Consider the following 19,355-nt stretch of genomic DNA (forward strand, 5'->3'; position numbering starts at 1 on the left):
CACTATTGGTCAGCAATGGGGGCAAACGCTCCCTGGTGGTCTGTGCTAGCTTTGGGTTGACTGGTGAGAGTCCCTTATATGCTGCCCAGACTGTTCACCTTCCCAGGGAGCTCCTGGCTTGCATATGGGTGGAGCCTCACTAGTTGATTTTCCTTGGCTCAGAGCCCTGCTTCAGGCCCCCTTGTGTGAGCCCAGAAGCTGATGCTGCTCATGCACCTCACATTCCTCCCACCCTGGTAAGATAGACCTTTCCTGATGGGTTGGTAGGTTGCTTCCCTGCTCCAGGGATGATTCAGAGTCAGGGAGGCAGTTTTTTTTTTTTTGCCAATTTGGAAGGGAAATCTGGAAGAGCTTCAGTGGGTTGCTTCCTGACTTGGACATCTTGGCACAGGAAGTCTTGAGAATTCTTTAAATGTTTGAAGCTATATTCTGAAAACAGAGACATTCCTAATAGAATAGCATACCCCGTAACTAGATGTTTCAAAATATGATTATCTTTTCCTTCATCTTACATTGTTTTCTCTTAGATTGGTTGTGGAATTCCAAATTATCTCTCTAATATTTTGTTTACCTAACTCCATGCCAAAAACTATATATTCAATGCATCAGAATGTAACTTATTTAAAATTTCCCAAATTGAATACTATTTGTTCTGTCCCAACACAAAGTTACCACAAAGTATATTCATTTATCTATTTTGTGTACTTAATTTTGAATGCCTTACTATTCTACTATGGATATCAAGAATCCTCATACTTTTTCTGGGTTTTATTATCTACTCACCTTCTCTTTCTGAAATCAAACCTTTCTGATGACTGATTTATTATGTGGTCTAAACTCACTGCTTCTCTTTGTATGTAACATGTTTCCAAACTATTCACTTGAGTAAAGATATCTGGCTTTTGGTTGATGCTGGTTTTCATAATACTTCATCAAGTTCTTCACTACCATTATAACAGTGATCCCAGTCTGGGCCTTGGAATATTGTTCTTCATATCTATCAAATATCATATGACCTAAAATGCTTTTTAATATGAAGACCATTTTTAAAATCAGAATAAAAGGAAACAACAGCATTAAATTATTCTCTTATCCTTAAATGAACTCATAGTCACATTAATTTGGGTTTGGAAATCCCTTCTAGCAATGGAGATACCAATATATCCATGCCATTTCACAAATTTCTATAATAGTCCAACTGATATGTTGATCTTGTTCCTTTCTTTGCCTTGATGTTGAAAGGATAGTGGTGGAACAATCTTACTACCTTGCTGGTATCCCTTCTTCTTGCTACATGATCAGACAATTTTCCCTTCTCCTGAATTATCTGTCTATCTATCTATCTATCTATCTATCTATCTATCTGTCTGTCTGTCTGTCTGTCTGTCTGTCTGTCTGTCTGTCTGTCTGTCTGTCTGCCTGCCTGCCTGCCTGCCTGCCTGCCTGCCTGCCTGCCTGTCTGTCTGTCTGTCTGTCTGTCTGTCTGTCTGTCTGTCTGTCTGTCTATCTATCTATTTATTTTGTGGGGCAATGAGGTTAAGTGCCTTGCCCAGGATCACACAAATAGTAAGTGTCAAGTGTCAGAGGCTAGATTTGAACTCAAATCCTCCTGAATCCAGGGCCAGTGCTTTATCCACTGTAGCACCTAGCTGCCCCTGAATAATTTCTTGATGACATTTTTTATTAAAGTTCTTTTTCAGAGATATAACTGGTAATATGTTGTAGCCTGCTCATAGCTACCATGTAACTTTCCATTGCCTTTAGTTGATTTCAATTCTTCAGAGGTAGTGGTGATTAGTATTACTGAACTATAGCAACACTGGTAGAAGAAAGAAAATACTTGAAAAGATAGGTCTTAGCTATTGTTGGAACTTGGGATCAGGAAAGTTGCTTTATAGCTTCTTAGAAGCAAGCCAGATTGCTCACTTTCTTTTCAAATCTGGACTCAGGTCATTATCCATCTTTATTTTCTCTATGTAATAAACATTCTTATGAATAAGTTCAATAAGGTGCCTATTGGACAAAAAACAAAACAAAACATGTTGAAGTCTGGGGAATAGATAATTATTCTAATTATTTTTACTATATGAATGAACACCAGAAATCAGTTTTGGTTACTCAGTTGAAAATATAATATAGCATATCTTTATGATTTCCCTTATGTTTTGTTTTTGTTTTTGTTTTTGTTTTTGTTTTTTTTTTAGTAAGGCAATTGGGGTTAAGTGACTTGCCCAGGGTCACACAGCTAGTATGTGTTAAGTGTCTGAGGCCGGATTTGAACTCAGGTACTCCTGACTCCTGGGCCGGTGCTCTATCCACTGTGCCACCTAGCTGCCTCTCCCTTATATCATGTTTGAATAGAACTACTGACTTTTAAACTTGGATGAAGCATAGGATCATATTTAGATCACAGTACCATCTAGTAAATCCTTTGTTTTACAGAATGAGACCTAGGGAGGTTAAGTGACTTACTCAGGATCTTACAGGAAAGAAATGTTCATCCAGTCAAACTCCGTCATTTCTAGAAAGGAAATAAAAGTATGATTTTTATTCGCTTCCCCAAGATCAACAGGAAATTATTGAAAGATGAAGTAGAAGTCCTGTCTTTGATTACAAATGCTAGTGTTCTTTCCATTATTGAAATTTGATTTTCAATTCCATTTTTATTAAGTTGTATATTTTGGTTAACAATGATATATTATGTGTTAATGTATTTCTTGTCTGTTAAGTAATCCGGCAGAAACCATAGCAAATGAGCCCTGTTCCAAAGTGATACTGTTTACCTGTTATTAGCTACCCAAATTGCAGGCATAGTGTTTAGTAAAGAAAATTAGGCAACCACTATAATGCTGTTTTTTTTTTTTTTACAAAAATCAAATGTATAAAGTGATGATGAATGCCTAATTATCCATTTTCTATGGGTGGCTTGTGTGATACTGATTTTCCCTGCTGTCCATTTAACTTATGTTCAGGAAAAGGATGATGAAACATCTATCAAATGTGAGTGTGAAGTTAAATATATTTCCTAAAAATGAATTTTGTGACAAAGCCAAAATAATTTTCCATATTTTGACCCCACAACTCACTGCTTATAATCAGAGCATTTCATAGTGTTTCCCTCACAAATTTCTTAGCCATTTCCAAACTGTTGTTGTAAATAGAAGCAATGGGAGTCTTGGGAACAATACACTGAGATACTTTATCTCCTTCTACCTGGCTTTGCCAGATAGGACCAGCATCACACAGGATCTGAAGCAGGTATAGTCTCCTATCTTACCTCTCTCATATTTGAGAGAGAGTCTGTAGAGTCCATTAGTAGTGAGCTGTCTAGAAGACATGTGCAAGTCTACTAGAAGGATATCAACTATATTAGAGCAAGATCTTTTGCATATTTCATTCCTTTGAGAATACCATAGCAGCCTTGTTAAAATTAGACAGATTTTTTTGATGTTTCCATATGATTTTATTCTTGGATTCAGAGGGGCCCCTGTCCTGAAACATATTTCTCTAAGCAATACAAATAGATGCACTTGAACAGCTGCTTTCTCTGTTTGTGTTTTAGTCTCAAAATCATAAACAAAAATCCCTGCAGCAGTTCCTTCATAGAGCCAGATTGTTCATCAAAGGATTGCCCAACTCTTCTCTTGGAACTGTTTGTTAAAGCTGATTAATGTGGTAAAAATGCTGAGTGTGAATAAGCACTGCTATTTGAGTAGGGACCTTGGAGAGTTCCTTAGACTACTGGACTAGATTCCACTGATGAAGAAAGAAAACAAATCACTTTCTGCAAATGTGTTAACTTTTTCAGTCCAATGGATTCCAATAAGCATATCACATTCTTAAGGCATAGAGAAGAATTTCACTGGAGGGCACAGATAAAATGTTTAGTGTGGTAAATATAATAGAATCATTTAGAAGAACGTACTAAATATATATTGGTCTTTAAATTTTGCTTTTGTTCAGTATTTTTATGACATTTCATATATACCTGCATTATTAAACTTATAAGGAGGCAGAGTTTAATTTGAAACACTCCAGAAAAGATCCTTAAAATTTCCAAGTAATATTTTTGTATCTTGAAATATATTTTCTTTTGAAAAATATCTTATTAAAATTAAAATATTCTGGGGGATTGTTTCCTTTTGACATTGAAAGCTAGTTTAATTGACAAGTTCAATATATCTATAATCAACAAACATATATTAAGTGCCTACTATTTGATAAGTAATGCACAAAATACTCCTATCCTGTAATGAGATAAAGGATAGATTACTGTAAGAGATGGTGTCAAAAGGGATCATGGAACCTCTGAAAAGCACTAGGAGAGACATTAGCCTTCACACTTTTTATAGTGTTTCTTAATTCTTTCTAGTAAACAAATATCATTTGTTTGGGCCATAGGCCATAATTTATTAATGATAGCAACTGATGATTATGTTTTGTAATTTTCCAGATTCCTAATTTATACCTAGTGAGTTAAATTAGTTTAAACTAATGCTGAAAATAAATTATTTACATTTTATAGATGGAAAATCAGTCAGGTTCAGTGGAAAGATCTAGGAGTGAAGACACAATTAGACTAAGTATTATAATCTTGAACAAATCATGTAACACAGCATATTACAGTATAGAGAAAAGATTGGACTTGGAGTCACAAACGGATTCATATCCGGGCTCTGATTTTTGTTATTTTTATCACCATGTCAATATTAGTTCAAGACTGTTACAGAAGATTATTAGAATGGCCATGGATGATATGGAAGTTTAAAAAGAAGCAACCAAAAAAACTTTGGGGAAGTAAAGCCATGATTCAATTTTACTGGAACTAAAATTGTGCCATAAAAAGAAGTATAATAGAAGTATAATAAGCATAACAGGTTCAGTTTTAGAGGTGTTGTATATTAGATGATTGGATAATGTATAAGTGGAAGGCAGTTATGTTGACTAGAAAGAACACATCGCTGGGATACAGAATCCCTGAGTTTATAAGCCTGCTATTCTACTTTCTAGCTGTATGACCTGAAATAAGTTATTTAATATTCTTATGCCTAAATTTCCTTTTCTATAAAATGGGGGTAATAAAAACAATAATACCTACTTGATAGAATTGAAAAGTACACATGAAGTAATGTGGATGAATTGTCTTCAAAGTATAAATTGCTATAAAAATGTCACCCAATGCTGCTAAATGTCAGTGAGGTTGTTGAAGATGTGTGATTGGAGCTCAGGGATAGAAAAGCCTACTCAGAATTCATCTATGTTGGGATGAGAGTTGAAGCAGTGGGAGTTAATGAGTTCTAGTCAATAAGAAAATAAAGGCTGAGTTCAACATATGAGTCTTGACTAATGTTAATATTTAAGAGGTGGAGGATAATAGGAGCTATAAATAATGTAACTAATGTAAGATCAAAATATATGAACAGGTTTGGAATTTGTGCTGTTTGATTAACATCCATTCATCTATCGATCTATCTATCTATCTATCTGTCTGTCTGTTTGTCTGTCTGTCTGTCTATCTATCTAATTATTTCCTAAACAATATGAATTGTTACATGTGTTATAACTCATAGCCATAAAGTTATGTGTTATTCAGAGGTTAAGTGATTTGCCCTTGGTCATGCAATAAGTCTTCCATCTCCAATGTTAGCTTGCTATTGATTATATCACACTGCTTCTGAAATTGAAATAACTTAGAACTCAATAGAAAAAATACAAAAATATGTCATTTTTAGCATATAATCTGCTCTAAAAACATTCCCATGCACTATACATCTTTCACTCAGTTCATAACTTCCTTCCTTACTATTATAATATTATCCTATCAACCTCTTCTAGTAGAATGTTTCATCAGACATTTGCTACTGTAAAAATTTGTCAAAAAGGTTAAATTCATTTTTAATTTCTCCTCAACAAACACAAAAGTTGTGTTAACCATATTATAACTTGAAATAACTTTCTCATCTATCAAGAGTAGATGTGGTTATCTTGCTATATTTAGCTGAAGGCTGATGGTAGATACACTAGAATGTTTTGATGAATTTTTCTTTCAAAGCTACATAGACCATCTGTTTAGAGTCTTGGTTTACATTTAGTTTTGTTTGTAAAGTGGAATAAAGCATGGATGTCTGCATGAAGGAAATGTACTTGTTGAACAGATATATTTACAATAAAACTGCAGAAGGTAGAAATTTTAATATTCTATTTTGATTCTATTATTTGTAATATTACCATTTAGGGGATGCTTTCCTATATCTTTGAACTTAAAACATGGAAAATTATAGTGGTATGAAATTCATTGAAACAGCAAAATGAATTTATTTGAAATATAAAAATAAATTAAACCTCCTTTAAATTAATATTTGTCAATATCCCATCAGCTATATCTAATATACAAATAAATCATAAAAAGATAATAATCCATTTTATATTAATATTTTTGTAATGATAAAGGAGTAAAGTTGTACATAAGACTATGTTTATGGCTCCTATAAGTTAATTGTTATTAGTAATCAATATCAAAATTATATTTCTATTGATAAAATGATATTTAGAATGTCCCCAGAAATTTTTTTTAGGACTTGGAGGCATGTCAATTATACAGCTGCACAGGCACAGTAATAAACATTTCCAAAAAACAAAAAGGTCCACAGGAAACTGAAACTCTTAGCTTATATTAAATTGGAGAAATTGTATTTAAGCTATCATTCTGCCATTCATCTAAAGTATATGAATATAGGAATGAAAAAAAATGAACAGAAAAATGCTTATGTGTCAGAATATATGTTAGAGGAACTGAGGCTGTGACTCCCACAAGCTCCAAATAAACCCGTCCACTCATTCCCAAATAATTCCATAAAAAATCTCCAGAGTAGCCTAACTCACATAAGAACAGAGTGAGACTATTTTCTAGCCACAGACAGAAACTGGGATCACCTGCTGAGGCTCAGCTTGTGAACCAGTGAAGGCATTTGGTGGTTTGCCATGGTGAAGTGACTGCAAACACTGCTGGAGTTTGGGTGAAGTGGCCTGGTTCTGAACCAGTGGGCAGAATTTAAAGGTGATGGCCCAGTTGGGGAGGGGCACAGTCAGACCAAGCTCCTGACCATAGAGAAGCAGATTTCAATCAGACATCTGCTTCCATATTGAGATGAATAGGCAAAGAAAGCAATGGACTATAGAAAGCTTTTTGAGGGGTGAAGTAGACCAGAATATACCCTCTGAAGAAGATAATAACAAAGTCAAAGCTCCAACATCCAAAGCTTCCAAGAAAAATATGAATTGGTCTCTAGCCATGGAAGCACTCAAAATGGACTTTGAAGAGAAAGTAGGAGAGGTAGAAGGAAGATTAAGAGAGATGGAGGAAAAAATGGAAAGAGAAATGAGAGTGATGCAGGAAAGTCATGAGAAAAAAGTCAACAGCTTGAAAAGCCAAATGGGAAAAGAGATAGAAAAGCTCTCTGAAGACAATTATTGCCTAAGAATTAGGATTGAACAAATGGAAGCTAGTGACTTTATGAAAAACCAAGACACAGTAAAGCAAATCCAAATGAATAAAAAAAATAGAAGGCCATATGAAATATCTCCTTGGAAAAACAGCTAACAAATCATTGGACTACCTCAAAACCATGACCAAAATAAGAGTTTAGACAACATCTTCCAAGAAATTGTTAGGGAAGTTTGCCCTGATATTCTAGAAGCAGAAGGAAAAACAGAAATTGAAAAATCCACTGATTATCTCCTGCAAGAGATCTGAAAAGGAAAACTTCCAGGAATATTATAGCCAAATTCCAGAGCTCCCAGTTCAAGGAAAAAATATTGCAAGCAGCTAGAAAAAAGGAATTCAAATACTGTGGACCTACAATAAGGATAACAGAAGATCTAGCAGTATCTACAACAAAGCATCAGAGGGCATGGAACATGATATTCCAAGAGGACAAAGGAACTAGGACTACAGCCAAGAATCATGTACTATAACAATTAGAATGATGCTACGTGATGGAGATCTACTGTAGGAAAGCTCTGCCATGAGGAGAAGGTTTCTGAGGGCAAGCCATGTGGTTTTTCTTGGCATCAGGAAGTGACATTTGCTTGTGGGTACTGTCTATAAAAGAGGCAAGATTTGCTCTCTTGGGATCTTTCTGGAGGACCTCAGGGGGAAGAGGAGCTGGAGACATTGGCTCCCTGAGATAGACAGCTTAATCTAGGCCATTCTCTCTCCACCAAATTATTATTCTCCTTAATAAATGCTTAAAAGTCTAAACTCTTGCTAAAACTTATAATTTATTGCCAACCACTCATTAGAGATTTTAGACAGACTAGCTAGAATTTAAGCCCCTTACAGCACCCAGTGAAACTGTGTATAATCTTTTAGGGGAAAAATGGGACTTCAATGAAAAAGAGGACTTTCAAGTATTTGTAATGAAAAGACCTGAACTGAATAGAAAATTTGACTTTCAAATACAAGACCCTAGAGAAGCATAAAATGGTAAACAGGAAAAAGAAATAATGAAGGCTATTAAAAGATTAAACTATTTATGTTCCTATATGGAAAGATAATACTTCTAACTCATAAGATCTTTCTCAGTATTAGCAGTATTAGCATACCTGGAAGGAATATACTTAGACACAGGACACAGGTGTGAATTGAAAATGAAGGGATGTGTAAAAAAATTTTATTATTGACTATAACTAATCTGAAAAATTATATAATTGGACTTATATGTGTGAGATTTAAAATTGGATATTTGATCATAAATCTCCCCTACTTAACCTTTCCCTTAATTTATCTCCCAGACTAGTAAATGGAAGAAGCTTCTGGTTTTCTAGTTAGAGCTTTTATTGTATGGTAGTCACAAGGTGATGTTGATTAGAAGGATAGGAAAGTAGAAATACAATACAAATCGTCTTAAGTCTAGGCTTAGTCTATATTCCGTATAAAACTCACCAAAACCCAAGGCCACCTTTGGGGAAAGAGAGAGACTGAGTCAAGCGCGTGCTGTTAACCGAGAGCTGGGCCAAGTCGAACTCCAGTCAGCGTCTGTCTGTGCAGTGCAGCCAGGAGACCAGCGGAGCATGAAAAAAGGCCCCACTTCAGTTCTCTCCTTGCCTTTTAAGCTTGCACCCCAGAAGTCGAGTGTTCAGCAGGCAATCTGGCATGCGTCGCAGGCGGACTGGTGTGCATAGCTCATGCTGTTGGTCTCCTCCCCAAAAGGTTGGTCCTAAAAAAAAACTGGCGTCTCTCCATTATCTAACCGACTGTTAAAACTTTTTACCACATATGAAAAATTAGACTTCAGAAAAATTATAATTCATTCATAAGTCCCATCTGGGTTGCCATTCAAATGCAAGAATATTTTTAGCTAACTAGTGGGCCCTAGTCTAACTGGGGTGCCTAATCTGTGGATGTTTGACTGGCTGGCTAACTGACTGCTATTAATTTAATATGGGCCATTTATAAAATTCCCCCACACTTGCTCCTCCCAAATTGATAAGCAAAAGCTTAAGAAGACTCTTCCAATTTAACAGCAGAGGGTTTATTTATGAGATAAAATTTAAAAATAAGAATACAAGAAAATAAAATGTACAACCTGACTGCTTTCCACGTGTCTCTCTCCTGCCGCCACCACTTGTGCTTACTTTTTTTTTTTTTTTAGCAACAAACATTTATTTTATTTTCCATTTACATGTAAGGGTAGTTTTCAACATTCATTTTCATAAGATTTAGAGTTCCACATTTTTCTCCCTCCCTCCCTTTCCTCCCCCCTCCAGAAGATTGCAATCAGGTTATATATATACCATCCACAAGTGTTCTTTTCATCAGTTCTTTCTATAGGGGTGCATAGTAAGCTTCCTCATTAGTTCCTTGTGATTGTCTTGGATCACTGCACTGCTGAGAGTAGTTAAGTCATTCACAATTGTTCATTGAAGAATACTGCTGTCACTACGCACAATGTCCTCTCAGCTCTGCTCACTTCACTATACATCGATGTTAATTAGTCTTTCAAGGTTTTTCGGGGATCATCCTGTTTGTAATTTCCTGTAGCACAAGTCAATTCCACTACAATCATATAACACAGCTTTTTCCATCATTCCTCAATTGATGGACATTCCCTTGATTCTCAATTCTTAACCTCCACCAAGAGTTGCTATAAATATTTTTTGTACAATTTTCCCCCCTTTTCTCTTTTTCATGATTACTATTGTTAACTGTTTCCCTTCCATCCTATTCCCCATGATATTTATTCTATTATCCATCTTCTTTCATCCTATCATTCTTCAAAAGGGATTTGCTTCTCTGTCCCCTCCCCCACTCTCCCCTTCCTTCTTTTGCCCCTCTCTCTTTATCTTACTCCACCCAGTTGGGTGTGTCTGTTAGTCCCTCCTTGAGGCAGCTCTGATGAGTTTTAGATCTTTGAGCCTTTTCTGATGAGTATAAAATTCATTTACTGTCCTGATCCTCTCCCATCTCTTCCCCCACTCCATAAGCCTTTTCCTGTTACTTTCATATTGGATTTCACTTCTGCCCTTCCCCCTCCCCCAGTGAATTCCCTTCACCCCTAAATTTAACCCTAAAGATGTTATCATCTAGTTAAGTGACACAGTGGACAAATCATCACCCCTGAACCCAGGGGGATCCTAGCCAAAACCCGGCCTCAGACACAAGACAGTCACCCACTGTACAACCCCAGGGATGTCTCCCAGCTCCAATTTTTTATGGTTCTCTAGGGTCTTGTATTTGGAAGTCAAATTTGCCACTCAGTTCAGGTCTTTTCATTACAAATATCTGAAAGTCTTCTTTTTCATTAAAGTCCCATTTTTTCCGCTGAAAGATAATGATGAGTTTGCTGGGTAGGTGATTCTTGGTTGTAATCCCATTTCCTTTGCCCTTTGGAATATCATATTCCATGCCCTCCGGTCCTTTAATGTAGAGGCTGCTAGATCTTGTGCTATCCTGACTGGGGCTCCACAGTACTTGAATTCTTTCTTTGTGGCAGCTTGCAATATTTTCTCCTTGACCTGAGATCTCTGGAATTTGGCTATAATATTCCTAGGAGTTTTCTTTTTGGGATCTCTTTCTGGAGGTGATCGGTGGATTCTTTCAATTTCTATTTTAGCTTCTTCTAGAATTTCAGGGCAATTTTCCCTGAGAATATCTTGGAAGATGGTGTCTAAGCTCTTTTCTTGATCATGGTTTTCAGGTAGACCAATAAATTCCAAATTATCTCTCCTGGAACTATTTTCTAGGTCTGCAGTTTTTCACAGAAGATATTTCACATTGCCCTCTATTTTTTATTCAGTTGTATTTGCTTCATTGTGTCTTGGTTTCTCATAAAGTCACTGGCTTCCATTTGTTCAATCCTAATTCTAAGGCAATTATTTTCATCAGAGAGCTTTTGTACCTCCTTTTCCATTTGACTTTTCAAGCTGTTGACTTTTTTCTCATGTCTTTCTGGCACCACCCTCATTTCTCTTTCCATTTTTTCCTCTACCTCTCTAGTTTTGTCTTCAAAGTCCTTTTTGAGCACCTCTGTGGCCTGAGACCAATTCATATTTTCTTGGAAGCTTTAGATATAAGGGCCCTGATGTTGATATCTTCCTCTGAGGGTGCCCTTTGGTCTTCCTTGTTACTGAAGAAACTTTCTATGGCCCTCACCTTTCTCTGTCAGCTCATCTTGCTTTTCTTTTACTAGACTTTTAGCTCCTTAAAGTGGGGCACTTTTTCCAGGCTGCAGTATCCCAAGATTAAGAAGTCCCAGGTGGTATGATTTAAGGAGAATCAAGTTCCCCCCTTACCTGGCCTGTTTCCTGGTCCTAGATGACCCCAGACCAACTTGCTAATCAATCAGCTTTGTGTGTTGTGGTTGTTAGCTCTGATGAGCCTGTGCCCCTCCCCCACCTGGACCACTGCTACTTGAGCCTACCTCCTGGTTCTTAGCAGTGGTATAAAATCCAAGTTCTGCCTTAGCACCAGCATAGACCACTGTAGTCTCTCCCCTGCCCAGGGCTCAGCCTGCTCACCAGACTATGAGCTTAGTTCCAGACAGCACTGGTGCTTCAGCTGATTCAGAGGCTCTGGGTGTCTCCTTCTCTGGTGAGGACTTCCTGAGACTGGATCTGTGTCAGGGTGACTGTGGGATTGGGCCCAACTCCTGTATCAGCACAGCAGCTCCCTCCTTCTCACCTTCTTGGTTAGAAGATGATTTCAGCACATTCTTCTGTGAGTTTTGTTGCTCCAGTCATTTTCCTATGGTGTTATTTGGATGTTTTTTTGAGCGATCCTGTCATGAGTTCAGGAGCTCAATGCCTTTCTTCCACCTGGAAGAAGAACTTGAGGAAGGAGAGACTTGAGATAGGGAGACCAAGCAGTGGCTTTTGCAATAGTCCAGGCATGAGGTGATAAGAGCATGCCCCAGGCTTTTTGTTATTTGTCCTTTGTTCTTACAGAAGACCTTGTGCTTACTCTTTACTACTCTCACAACTTTCTTAGCATCCTCCTATGTCTCCATACCAACCAACCTTCTTCTAGTGTCTCCCCTTTCCATCTAACTTCTCTCTCTGCACCATAGCAATGAACCTGAAGTGGAGGGTGAGAGGAAGCTCCACTTGGGGAGCCTGAGGCTAATTTTAGCACCTACAGATGATATCTGTAACATTTATTTTTTGTTTATCCTTGTCTTTTTGTGGGGCAGGCAGGGTTGGGTGGCTTATGTCGGGGCAGGATATGGGCTTGGGGACTCCTTGGTCCAGGGTTGGTGCTTTGTCCACTGTGGCACCTAGCTAGTCATGTTGACATTTTAAAAATAAAGTTAAGGGGTAAGGGGTATGCACTAGAATAAAGGGCAAGGGAGACATGAATTGGGGAAATATAGCTCACATAAAAGAAACAAGAAAAAGCTTATGGTGTGGAGGGGAATATGGGCAAGAAGCAAGGGAGTGAGTGAACCTTACTCTCATCAGAATTGGCTCAAAGAGGGAATAACACATACACTCAAGTCGGTACAGTAATATATTGTAGACTGAGGGAAAGTGGGAGGGGAAGGAGATGGGAGGGAGAGGCAAATGTAGGAAGGACAGATTAGGGGAGGGGGCAGTAAAAAGCAAAACACTTTTTAGGAGGTATAGTGTGAAGGAAGATCAATAATAGAGTAAATATCAAGATGGAGGGTAATACAGTTAGCAATAGTAACTGTGAAAGAAATGAAGAGTAGGATGCTATCAGAAGGACATATGAAAAAAGCAAACCATCAACAAAGAACTGATGATATCTGAATACAGATTGAAGCATAATTTTATTTCTTAGCTCCCATTTCTAAAGGTTTTTTGTCTATTTTCTTTCATAACCTAACTAATGAGATGTTTTGCATAACTGCACATGTATGACTTATATTGAATTGCTGGATTTCATAGGGAGGGATGAGGAGGGAGGGAGGGAGGGAGGGAGGAAGAAAATTTAGAACAAGAAGTTTTAAAAAATCATTATGAAAAGTAATGCTGAGCAGGAGGAGTTCAGAGAAACCTGGAAAGACTTACATGAACTGATGCTGATTGAGAGGAGCATAACCAGGAGAAAATTGTACACAGTAACAACAGCATTGTGTGATGAACAATGGTGGTAGACTTGGCTCTTTTTAGCAATGCAATGTTCCAAAACAATTTCAAAGAGATTCATGACAGAAAATGTTCTTACCATACAGAAAAAAAACCAACTGTGGATTATGAATGCAGATTGAACCATACTACTTTTGGGCTGTTTTTTTTCCCTTCTTTTTTGAGATTTTTTTTTCCCTTGTGCTCTGACTCTTCTTTCACAATATGACTAAATCAGAAATATGTTTATTATGATTGCCCATATATAACCTATATTAAATTGCTGTCTGTCTTGGGGAGGAGCGAGGGAAGGGAGAGTGGAAGAAAAATTTGGAACTAAAAACCCTATTGTGGTAAAAATTATTTGTGGTAAAGATTAATATAGGAAGTTTTAGCTGAATCATTTGAGAGATTGCGCATGCTACTGAAGCGACTTTTGAAGGACCTCCCCTTTTGGGGAGGAAAACACAGGGAACTTCCAGAATGCCAACTCAAAAGTGAAGGTGGGAATGGAAGTTTGCTCTCTGTGGCTGTTGACTTAGTCATGGTGCACACGGGGACAGTCGCTGGCGGCACTCTGGTGAGGACAGTTAAGGAAGCACGCGTTTGGTCTTCCGTCTTGGGTGCGCTGGTTCTTGGCCTGGTGGGCAGTTTGGAATTCAGTGAGTTTTATAAAGGAAAATCCTAAATTTCTTTAAACCAACTTAATCTCTGGGATTGTATAGACAAAACTTAGATCTAAGACTATTCATTTGTATTTCTATTTCCTTATTTCCCTAATTGGTTTCACCTTTGTGGTCTAATTGATTCCCAAGTAATAAAACCTGATCCCTCACAGATTAAAGCTTAGAGGCTCCTTTTCTTATTGGCCTGGGAGGTATATATAAAATGGAAAGTTTAAAGGGGGAGATTAATGCTCCATATATCCAATTTTGACTCTCACACTATGAAATCAAATGTTGAAAACTCTCCTTATATGTAACTGGAAAATAATAAAATACTGAACTATCAAAAAAGAATATATGCTAGAAATACAAACAAGAAAGTGAAATCATCTCTGCCTTTAAAGAATGAACAAAATTGAATACATTAAGTCCTTACTACTATGTGGAAGCTAATGAGGTAAGTGCCAGTGATACAAATGACATCCATGACCTCAATAAATCTGAATAGATGTGAATATGAGCTAGCTATGTTGGAATTATGTTGCAATGAGTGACACAAAATAAAGGGATGAGAAAGGGGTTTGCAATGGAGATATAGAATGGGAAAAATCTCACATAAAAGAGGCACGCAAGAAACAGTGTTTTACATTGGAGGGGAAAATGAAGGGGTGTACCAGGTAAAGCCTGAACTTCATACTCATTGACATTTTTTTCAAAGAAAGACAATTATATATTCACATTTAGTTCTTTAGAGAAATGCAGCTTACCTAATAGGGAAATAGCAGGGGAAGGGAATAAGAGGAGAGGAATGATAAAAGAGAGTACAGATTAAAGGAGTCAGTGGTTAGAAGCAAAATATACATTTTAGGAGGAAAATGATAAAAAGAGAGAAGGAAAAAAAGAAAATGGCATGGAGGGAAACACATTTAGTAATCATAGCTGTGAGTGTGACTAGGGTGAACTCACCCATCAAAGAGAAGCAAATAAGAGAATGGATCAGAAAGGAGAATGCAACAATATATTGTTTATAAGAGCTACATTTGAAACAGAAGGTTGAAGTTAAAATTAAGTTAAAATAAAAGGCTGGCATAGAATTGAATATATATCAGCTGAATTTTAAAAAGTAAAAATAACAATCATGAACTCATACAAAGCAAAAGCAACATAGGCCTATTTGATATAGATAATAAGATAAATTACTTTTTGCTAAAAAATACCATTGACGACCAAGTAAACTCAAAATTTTTGCAGCAAGTTTCTCTGATTAAGGACTTAAATATATACTGAATATAAAAGTGAATCAAATTTATAAAAAATGCTTACCGAACAAATGAATCATAAAAAAATCACATTCTACAAGTTATTCAGTCATTCCCCAATTAATGAGCATCCCCTTAATTCCCAATTCTTTGCCACCACAAAAATAGCTTCTATAAATATTGTTGTTCAAATAGTTCTCTTTTCCTTTTCTTTGACCTTTTTGGGATATAAATCTAGTAATGCTATTGGTGGGACAAAGAATATGTGCAATTTCATAGCTCTTTGGGCATTGTTCTAAATTGCTTTCCAGCATGTTTAGACTAGTCCATGACTCCACCAATAGGTTATTTAATGTACTTATTTTCCTTCATCTCCTATTGTATTTTTCTTTTCTGATAGGTGGGAGATTGTAATTTAGACTTTTAAATATTGCATTTCTCTAATCAGTAGTGAATTAGAGCATTTTAAAATATGACAGGTGCAGCTAGGTGGCGCAGTACATAAAGCACTGGCCTTGGATTTTGGAGGACCTGAGTTCAAATCCAGCCTCAGACACTTGATACGTACTAGCTGTGTGACCCTGGGCAAGTCACTTAACCCTAATTTCCCCACAAAAAAAAATAGACAATACATAGTTTGATTTCTTCTGCAACCTGTCTTGTCATATCATTTGGTTATTTATCAACTGGAAAGGATTCTTATTTTTATAAATTTGATTTCATTTCCTATATATTTGAGAAATGAGGCAATTATCTGAGAAACTCAAGGTATTTTTGTCATTACCTCATTGTCAATGGTATCTTTTAGAAAAATGTAATTTCCCTAATTATACTTTTTAATTTGGTCTTTTTAAAAATTTTTCTTTGAAACCATGGTTGCTACCCCTGAGAGTTATTTTTTTTCTCCTTCAGCTCAAAAATAATAGATTCTACTCCAGACCTTTAGTTTAACTCCGTGTGTGTCTTTCATTTCTATTTTGTCTCTTATAAACAATATATTTTGGGATTGTTTTCTTACCCATTCTTCTATCTGCTTCTGTTTTATTGGTGAGTTCACTCCATTCACATTCACAGTTATGATTACTAACTGTATCTCCCTCCATCCTAGTTTCTTCTGTTTGTCCTGTTCTCCCTGTTTTCATTCTATTCCTCCTCAAATGTGTATTTTAATTTTTTTTTTTTTGGTGAGGCAATTGGGGTTAAGTGACTTGCCCAGGGCCACACAGCTAGTAAGTCTTAAGTGTCTGAGGCCGGATTTGAACTCAGGTACTCCTGAATCCAGGGCCAGTGCTTTATCCACTGTGCCACCTAGCTGCCCGTGTATTTTAATTTTGACCAATGCCTTCCTTAATCTGCCTTCCCCTTTATTATCCCTACATGTCTTATGCCCTTAGCCTCATTTCTTTATTGTCAGATATAGTTCTATATATAAATAAATGTATGTATATATGCATATATTCTTCACTCTTTGAATAAATTCTTATGAAAATGAGGTTCACACATTGCCTCTACCCAACCCTCCTCATTTTCCCTCCACTATAAAAGCTCCTTCTTACATGCCCTTTTTTACCTGAGAAAAGTCCCTCCTTCTATCTCCCTTCCTCCTCAAAGTGCATTCCTCTTCCTCACTCTTTCATTTTTTTTTTTTTAATTCAGGGAGCTGATTCCAACATAATTGACTCACATTCATGCTCTCTGTCTTTGTAGATTACTTATAACTGCCCTGATAATGATAAAGTTCTTAGGAGTTATATGTATCATCTTTCCATATAGGAGCATAAACAGTTTAACTTCATTGGGTCTGTTATGATTACTGTTTTATATTTACCTTTTGATGGTTCTCTTGAGTCTTACATGTAAAAGTAAAATTTGCTATTCAGCTCTAGTTTTTTAAGCAGCAATGTTTGAAAGTTCTCTATTTCCTTATTCCCCCTCCCCCAATACTGTACTCAGTTTATTTTGGAAAGATTGTTCTTGGTTGTAGTTCTAGTTTCTTTACCTTCTGAAATATCATCTTCCAAGCTTTCTACTCCTTTTATGTAGAATATGGTAAATGTTGTATCATACTGACTGTGGCTTGACAATACGTGGATAGCTTTGTTTTTTTTCTGCAAGAAATATTCTTCTTGACCTGGAACCTCTGGATTTTTACTATAATAATTTTGGGAGTTTTCATTTGGGGATCTCGTTTAGGAGGTAGTCATTGGATTCTGTTGATTTCTCCTTAATTCCTGGATCTAAGATATTGGGGTAGTTGTCACTTATAGTTTTCAAAAATATGTCCAGATTTTTTTTTTTATCATGGCTTTCAGGTAGTCAAAAAATCTCAAACCATCTCTCCTCAAACCAACTTTGTCAGTTGTTCTGATGAGATATTTCACATTTTCTTCTATTTTTTATGTTTTTTAATTTTGTTTTATTGTTTCCTAATTTATCAGTAGTCATTATCTACACTTGCCTAATTCCAATTTTTGCTACAGTCTTTTTTTATTTTTTTTTTTTTTGGTGAGGCAATTGGGATTAAGTGACTTGCCCAGGGTCACTGAGATAGTAAGTGTTAAGTGTCTGAGGCCAGATTTGAACTCAGGTACTCCTGAATCCAGGGCCAGTGCTCTATCCACTGCTTCACCTAGCTGCCCCTAATTCCAATTTTTCATCAATTATTTTCCTCAGTGAGCTTTTGTAACTCCCCCCCCCCCCCGCCTTTTGTCCTCTTTTGCTTTTTTTTTTTCTTTTGAGGCAATTGGAGTTAAGTGACTTGCCCAGGGTCGCACAGCTAGTAAGTGTCAAGTGTCTGCGGTCGGATTTGAACTCAGGTCCTCCTGACTCCAGGGCCGGTGCTCTATCCACTGTGCCACCAAGCTGCCCCTCTTCTTTTGTTTTTTAAAGAAATCTTTGCTTCAGTGAATTTTTGTGCCTTGTCTAACTTTAGATAAATACTGCCTTTAGGGAGTTATTTGCTTCGTTAATGTTGTACCTCTTTTACCAAGCTCTTCATTATTTTCTTGTATCACTCATTTATTTCCCCATTTTTCCTCTACCAGACTTTTTTTTCTTTCACCACACTTTAATTCTTCCAGGAATTCTTGTTGGATTTGGCTCTAATTGGGATTTTTCTTTAAGATTTTATAATATTTTTCATGTTGACTTATTCTGGATTTCTGTCTTGGTTTCTCTGTCAATGCAATAGCTTTTATGGTCAATATAATTTTCCCCATGATTTCTCATTTTTTCAGTCTATTTCTTTCATTTGAATTTTATGTTAAAGTTGAGATCTGCTCACCTAAGAACGGGGAAGCACTGTTCAAACTTTCAGGCTTTTTTATAGCATTGTTTTTAAAGCCAGTTCTGGGGATCTGCAAGTTTTTAAAGTTTCTAAGACAGTGTCACTTGGGGACACTAGTGATTACTTTTCTCCTGTTCTGAGCTCTGGTCTTTACCCAGGAATGGGTACTGTTCCACTGTAGGCATGAACACTAATAATCCCTGGAACTGCAGTTAGTCCCCTAATCTCTTTATATTGAATGACCTACTGTCATTTTCTACCATGGAACTATGCTGAGGGTCCCTGTTCCCTTTTGACTGATCATATGCACCCCTTGCTACGCTAGAACTGCCAGATGGAACTATGTACAGGTAATAGAGTTGCAGTAACGAGCTGCACCCATTGCCAGCAAAAGCTCCCCTCTAATTTTTCCCTGTCCAACTGTCCAACTCTCTTTTTATCTCTGGCCTGAGAGTTCTCTAAGCTGCCACTGCTTTTACTGCTGTCACAGTCACCTCATAGGCATATGTGCTGCTGCCACAGCTCATCTAGGTGTCACTTTCCTCTCCTGATTACTTA

At 36.8% G+C, this 19,355-nt stretch overlaps 1 protein-coding gene across 1 annotated transcript in view; it reads left to right on the top strand.

The window, feature by feature from the left end:
* DPP10 (dipeptidyl peptidase like 10) overlaps positions 1-19,355 on the top strand; it is an 883,075-nt gene that overhangs the window by 82,850 nt on the left and 780,870 nt on the right.

The sequence above is a fragment of the Dromiciops gliroides genome, chromosome 3 (assembly GCF_019393635.1).
Source record: "Dromiciops gliroides isolate mDroGli1 chromosome 3, mDroGli1.pri, whole genome shotgun sequence".
NCBI lineage: Eukaryota > Metazoa > Chordata > Mammalia > Microbiotheria > Microbiotheriidae > Dromiciops > Dromiciops gliroides.